This window comes from Manacus vitellinus, unplaced genomic scaffold, assembly GCF_001715985.3.
Source record: "Manacus vitellinus isolate BGI_N305 unplaced genomic scaffold, ASM171598v3 scaffold_45_pilon, whole genome shotgun sequence".
Taxonomy (NCBI): Eukaryota; Metazoa; Chordata; class Aves; order Passeriformes; family Pipridae; genus Manacus; species Manacus vitellinus.
The window spans coordinates 592666-599844 of NW_021940571.1; the positions used below are offsets into that span (position 1 = coordinate 592666).

A 7179-nucleotide genomic window follows, 5' to 3' on the forward strand; every position below is an offset into this window, starting at 1 on the left:
ATTAAAAATTGTCTCAAAGACATTTTCCACTTCTTTCCTAAAATAAAACATAGTCATGCAGTTTTTATTATTTTTATTACTTCTCTTTAATACCAGTGACTAATTTGGAGCTTTTCCTTGGTATCTGAAGGCACATGTATTTATTTAGCTTGGGTGAGATTGGTCACGATGCAGAATTAATCACATCAATAAGTGCTTCTGTGCTGCTGAGCACTGTCTGTGTAGGGATATCTGTTAAGTCAAAGAAAGCAGTCTCCTAAACTGGATTAGTTTTACTGTGTATGGAAGAAGCATTTTGCTTTTGTATTTCTGCACGACAGTGATCTTGGATACCTCAGATGGTGGCAGAGCAGAGAGAGTTAAAAACTCTCTGGGATTTAGATTCTTATGTAACTAATGAGAAGAAATTATATAGATTTGTTGTATTTTCTGAAAAGTTGTACAAGTTTTTATCCTGGGAGGATATGATTGATAAACATAAATTAAATGTAAGGTCAAAATGTATAAAAAAATAGAAAATCTCTGGGATCTGAGATTCAGGGAGGAACAGCCAGCTGTGAACGTGGTCTCTGTGTCTCCTGTCCCTCAGCAGACACTGCAGTGGGTACCAGCACTGTCCTTGCTTTGTGGTTCATGTTGTCAGTGACCAAGTTGGGCAGTGCTGTCCTCTCACTGAGCTGGCAGTGCCTCCCTGCTCTGGGTGTCCCCAGCACGGCAGTGCTGCCACTGTGGGACCCTGGGGTGGCCTTGGAGATGTGGGTCCCCCGGGTGCTGCCTGGTCTTGCTGCAGAGCCAGGGTGCTGGTTTGCCACTCGCCGCAGCATTCCTTCAGTCCAGACTGTGTCAGTGACCCCGCTTTCCCCATTCCCACAACATTTTCTGGTCCTTGGAGAGAAGCAAGTGATTGTCCCTGTGTTGCCAGAGCTCACCATGGCTGAGCTGAGGTGCCCAGGCCATCGGATGATGAGCTCTAACGGCTGCTGGGAGCGGAACTGGGTGTAACAAGTTCCTCCTCAGCTGCACTCACGTCCCTTTTTGGTTGCCCTCAAGTCAGATGCAAGGTGAAGCACTCCAGGTAATTCCCAAAAAAATGCTGGGCCTGGCTGGACAGTGCCTGTTACGCAGCAGACAGTGAGTAGGAAGGTGCCCCCACGGAATTGTGCCAAGGACTCCCCATCAGCCCCCATGTGTCACTCCCTGTGTGACAGCACAGGGCCAGCAGGGCCCTGTCACCAGGAGTGGGATGACACACCAGCTCAGAGCAGGTGGCATGAATGGCCTGTTCTGTTCCTGGTAATTAGGTTCAGATTTAATCTCGCCAAGTAATTAGATGTGTGCAGGGATGTGGTGGCTGCATCCAGACTCCTGACTTGAAATTATCCTCCTAACAAAGCAATTGGCGTGTTACTGGGCAAGAACTTTGAAATCTGGAGTTTGGTGTTGGGGGTGAATTTGGGAGAGAGGGCCCAGACAGGGTTGGGTTGGTGAGGCCAAGTGCATGAGCTTGTTGGCTGGAGCAAGTGCTCCTAGTAATGAATGAATGATAGTGTCAGTATTGCCCTGTGTATGCCCTGCTCCATCAGCAGCTCGCTGCAATGGTCTCTCAGGACTTCTTTTCCCCACTGCTCTATCCAGCCATTTCTAGGGAAGGAAAAGCCACCTTTTGCAACCAAGGCCATGTGGCAGCTGCATTTATCTGATTGTAAAAGGTGGGTACCTGAGTAGTAATAAGGTGCATTGTGATATTCGTGAAGTGTGTTTTCCCTTCTGGTACAGGAGGTGTTTAAGCATTGGGTCTGCTAGAAGCTGGGGGGGTGTCTGCTGCACCTCTCACCAGTGAGAGCTCCTCTGGGTCACTTCTCCTTCACTTCATTGGCACAACGGAATTTGCTGGCAGAAGGAAGCAGTTGCTTCCCTTGCTGAGTCATGGACATGGATTTTTTTTTCTGTGGTGGAGGTTATCATGGATGATGCCAATAATCACGTTTTATATAAATGCATACACACATGTACAGTTAGAAATCAGCTGTCACTATGGGAGTGTTTCCTCTTTGCTACTGTTATAGGCACCTCCCAGCTCTGAATCTCTCCTGTGGGATTCACCCCGGGGTTTGCCACATGGCTGTTCTTGAGGAGAACACCCGACATCCGCTCCCACTGAAACAGACTGGGAGATGAGGGTGAGGGTCACACCCCTGCACAGGAGGGAGTAGGGAAGGTTTTACAGGTCTGTGCTGCCCCGGGGGGATGGTGGTGTTGGGGGGCCTGATCCTGGTCTGACCCCACTGCCGTGGGTCATCTCGCTGCTCTCCTGCCTCGCTTGGCTTGTGTACATTTGCAGTTAATCAAACAAAATGTGCAAGAGTCTGATTAATAAATAGCTTGTAGTTTTTGGAAGAGTGCATAGTTGTTTTGTTAGAGCCTCTCAAATGTCTTTGTATAGAAACAACATATTTAAAATTACTATTAATTAGAGCAAGCATGTAAGACTGATTTTAATAAAAGAGCTCTTGTTTTTTTCTGTTCAGTTTGTTACTTCTCAGAATTTTAACTTGCATCACTAGATTGCTGTTATTTTTAAAGATAAACAACTTCTTTTTAGACTTGCTTGGGAAATTTCACTTCTTAAACAGTTGAAATCCCCCTATGCCAGGGTAATAGAGAACTTCCCATTTCTACAATACATTGTGTGGATGTTATGATAAAGGAATTACAGTGTGGATACGTTTTTATTACCAGAAACAGTATTTGCAAGTTTGGTGGTGGGGATGGGTATGTGAACGCTTTGTAATACACAAATTTGATGGAAAATGGGTTAAAGGCAGAGTAATCCATCCCTGTTTTGTGTCCCTGGCTTGAAGTTGCAAGAGCAGAAAAACAGCTCATGTGCCGTGTCCTTGTCCGAGACAGGCACTGGCCTGTCCCTGCTCTCCTTCATAAATACACGTCCAGCTAAGGCTGTCAGACTGTGAATTCTGCGTGTCCCTCAAGTCCCAAAGTTTGTAAAGGAGACTGATATATGCCCCAGGTCATTAAAAAGAGAAATCAACAGGCATATTTCTTGACTTTAAAGATTTTTAAAATTGCAGCAATAGTGGCTAATCCGTAACCGTCTGCTCCTTAAAGAAAAGAGGGTTTATGGAATTTGCAGTATAACTTTCTGACTTGAAAATAGCATTACTGTAATCTAAAGTAAGAGAGGATTGGGCTGGGGGATTTGTATATCAGTGCCAGTGCACTGCTGGTGGGAACTTGTTTGTGGTTTGATTAGGGACAGAAGTCTTGGAGCAGTACCTGATTCCTGCACGTGCCTGGGGCACGTAGTGTGCAACATATGGCCTCTTTTTCATTATTTATCCCATTTTCATGAACTGAGTGCACTTGGGTGTGTTAAATTCAGATGGAATGTCACAGTTAGGTGGTTCTGCTAAAACAGTTCCAGAAACTGTGAAATAGACTCAGATGAAACCACGTCTGACGGGGATGTGCCAGAGGAGCCACTGAAGTCAGTGGGAGGTTGCACCAGGCGAGTCTGTCAGAGCTAAAACAGTACAGAAAAAACCTTTAAAACACTACTACTACTACTACTACTACTACTAAAACTATGTATATCATGCAAAATATCTGGGTCACAGAAGCAGTGTTGGCAGTTTTTTACAAATCCAGTGTGGGACTCAGTAATTCAGAGCTAACGTGTGCTTGTAGTGTTAGCAGGCTCTGAGTCCCAAGCTGCTGGGCTGGGGAACTGTGGAATCCATCTCAGGGTACAGCACCTGGGCAGTCCTGCTTCAGACCTGGCTGCTCTCTGCTCTGCCTTTGCACTCCATTTGTTCCAGGTATATGTGAAAGTCCCAAACTGGGAGAGGGGTCATTTAGCTTTTCCATGCTGTCCTACGGGAGCAGTGGGTGCAGCTCCTGTGGGGCTACAGTACAAGACATTGGGTTGTTCAGCTGTAGTTTACTAAAGAGTATTTTTCTTTACCCAATCCTATACTGTTACGTGGCCAAGATGTTCATTAGCTCATTGTTTCAGCTTAATTTTGTGACAGCACTATAATTATATCCCTCAGTTGTGCCGAGGAGTAATTGCTGTATCTCTTCCAAATTTTATGTTGAGATATGTTATTGGTAAACTTTGAGTTTGGCAGAGGTGTTTTGAAAATACTATAAGGCAGTCAGTAATTTTGTGTTCCTTGATTTAAAAGACAGACATTTGGCAGTTTCAAGCTTTGGGACTGCCCCGTCAGTGTAAATAGAATATTGATTTTATTCCATTTCCTATCTCATTAGAGTCATTGTCATGAGGATGAATTCACGTTGTGTAATTATCTGTTCTTGCTGACAGTTCTCATGTCATTGAGACTGGTGTTTTCAGCTTCCACTTTCTCTGAGCATAAAAATAGCATTCTTCCCTGCCATCTTCTCCTTCAGTGTTGGGCTTTTTGCCTGCCCAGCTTTATACATCTTTTTTTGAGAGACGTGTGTGAATTGAGATAGAGAAAACAGTGATGTCCAGCAAACCCAGTGACAGGAAGAGTGAAAACAATGGCTCTTTAAGAACAATTCCCAGCGCAGGGAGACACTTTATTTTTGTGTCAAAGACTGTAACGAGGAGGAAAAATGTATCATTAACCTGGCTGTACAACATTTCTTTATAGCAATAATGGGAAGTAATAGGACTCTCTTCTGTGTTAGTTTTACTTTCTTGGGCATTTCCAGATAACCTTTCCATTGATTTGTGAGGCTGTTTCTTAATCATTTTCATTGACCCAGCTCAGCAGACAACTGAGTCATCTCTGTTATCCTCTTAAGGAATGACTTCTCTGTGTTATTTCTCTCTTCTGTTTTTTCTGAGAATCACTTTTAAAATTTGCTTTCAACATTTTTAGCTTCATTTTCCTTGTATTCCCAATAATCAGTAAAGTCAAGGTCATGCTTTGACCAAACCAATGTTGCAACATTCCCAGAACAAGTAGCAAATCCTTCCAAATTTCAGAAGTTGAACTTCAAAACCCACCTGTGGATTAAGAAAAGCCTTTAGTACTGACTGGCCTACTGGGTGAGGTCTAGAAACTCTGCCCCTAAATCAGTTTTAATGAAATAAAAAATAAAAAGTTCAGCTCAATCCTTTTCCTGCCTGTCCCTACGGTTCTCCCTCTGGATTTGCTGCAGTCCTTCTCAGCTTATTAAAGACAGCCCAGAGGAGACATCCCATGTGTCACCTGGGTTTTGCAGACAGTGTATCATGTAGCATTTGAAGCTTCTTGGGGACTCTTTAGTGACTTGGAATACCACAAGGGAATTTCAAAGTGAGGGAAAATAGTTTTTGGAGATAAAAAATTATAATTCCATGCTAACATCTTCCTTTATTTAGTGGAGATATTGAAGGTAAACCTCTGGTCTACAGTTTTTCTTTATTTCTGCTCGAAGACTATTTTTAAAGCTGACATTTCTAGCTGTTTTCAGGTAGATAACAAATTCTGACAAAACACTTTTTCTTCAAGTAACTGTGCAGACAAAATATACATTTAGTATATTCTGAAGAATATACTTCACGTTCTGAAGACTTACCTTCGAGGCATTACAGCTCCTGGGAGTAATACTTGTCTTCTTGTGGCTGGCAGCCTGAAAAAGGGAAATTCAGCTTGGGTTAGTGCAGTCACAGGTATGTCACTGAGCTCAGCAGGAGCAGGATTTCCCTCTGAGTCAAGGGCTGTCCGGCTCCTAGCAGAGAACTTATTACAAACCCAGGACTGAAACATGGTTTGGGGAGTTTTACCAGGGATATTTCTCCTGTGAGTACGTGTGAGCACAAAAGGTAGTTTTCATCTGTTCTCAGTTTGTGTGCTGCCTTTATGCTCTCTTTCATTCCTCGTTAGGGGTGACTACTTGTGTAATGAGAGTGAAATTAAATGTCTTGTTTGGAAAGCGTGGCCTTTAACTTGCATTGGCTTCTGTGTGTAAAATACATCAATTGCTGCTCTAACTCTTCTTGGTGTTTGGAAAAATCAATGCTTGGTATGGATTGGGTACCAAAGTGATGAACAGGAGAAAACCCTGCTTAGAGCTGTTCCACAGCTTTGTTGTAGAGCTCTTCCTGGCAGCACCCTGTTCCGAGGGTCTCACAGGCAATAAACACTCGTCTCAAAATAACACTCGGAAGTTGTTTTGTGCAGCACAGGAGTGATGGTGGGATGTGGATCCAGCTCTCACCTGTGGAGTTGCAGTGCACCTTGACTGGAGGCTGGGGGATGTGCTCAGGCTCCCAAAAGCTCTCTGATGTGCTGGCAGTCCTGCACGGGGCAGCTGGGGTGCCCTGTGGGCCTGCTGGACCCGCTGGCACGAGGCCCTGGGCAGAGCAGCGTGTTCTGGGCTTTCAGGTCTCTTGGTGCTAATCTGTCATGGCTGGGAGCGTGGCACTGGTGGGAGAGCCAAACTCGTTTGCCTGGGGCACTTGTTAGGGAATAAGTTTTCAAGACCTGAGTCTTCAATATCCCAAGCGCCGGTGAGTGGTGACTACTGGCACAGGATGACCCTGACTTGGGAGTTTTGGGCAGTTGAAGCAATTGAGTATCTGTGTTTACCATGAAGACAGTTGTTAACTTGTGCTTGTAAGTAATTATGCACAATTGTTTGTCTCTTGCTAGCAGGGATTAAAAATGTGGCATGATTACAAGTGTCCTGGCAAGGAACCCACGGTGCCTGTTGTAATCTCATTAGCTCTGTTAGGTGTGCTTTCCTTCCCCTGTGGTTGTTCTGATCACTCGGTCCCTGGAAAAAGACTCTTTGTAGGTTTTTCTCATTGGTTTGCATCCATGCAGACAGCATCGCTTCCCGGGGTGTGTTCGTGGTGACTGTGGCAGTGACCTGCTCTGGGGCTGGTGGGAGGTAGGAAGATGATGAAGCAGTGTCTTTAGAAAGACGGGGACCGGAACAACCTTCCCCCAAAGGCAAGCAGGAGGATGCTGTTGGGGTTGCAGTGCCGACAAGAGAATTCCCGTTGTTGTTGTCCGTCAGCACGCCCCGGGCCGTGCCACCAGGGCCCCTCTGCTCCGTCCTCTGGGCTGCTCCTCGGAGATCCTCAGGCGGGGACAGGAGCCGCAGGTGACTATTCCAGAGCTGTATTTGCAGGTGGCACCAGGCTTTTCCCTTATCACTTCTGTGGCAGAGCCGGGCATC

At 45.2% G+C, this 7179-nt stretch overlaps 1 long non-coding RNA gene across 2 annotated transcripts; it reads right to left on the reverse strand.

Moving 5' to 3' along the window:
- Nucleotides 1–1695: 1695 nt before the first annotated feature.
- LOC108640841 lies at nucleotides 1696–7173 on the reverse strand. 2 transcript variants are annotated; one of them, XR_001921545.2, is made up of 3 exons: nucleotides 6214–7173; nucleotides 5572–5625; nucleotides 1696–3541 (listed from the first exon to the last, which is right to left on the reverse strand). It is a non-coding gene; the product is annotated as an uncharacterized LOC108640841 (long non-coding RNA). The 2 variants fall into 2 exon arrangements; XR_001921544.2 differs by lacking the exon at nucleotides 1696–3541 and adding an exon at nucleotides 4976–5017.
- Nucleotides 7174–7179: the final 6 nt, after the last annotated feature.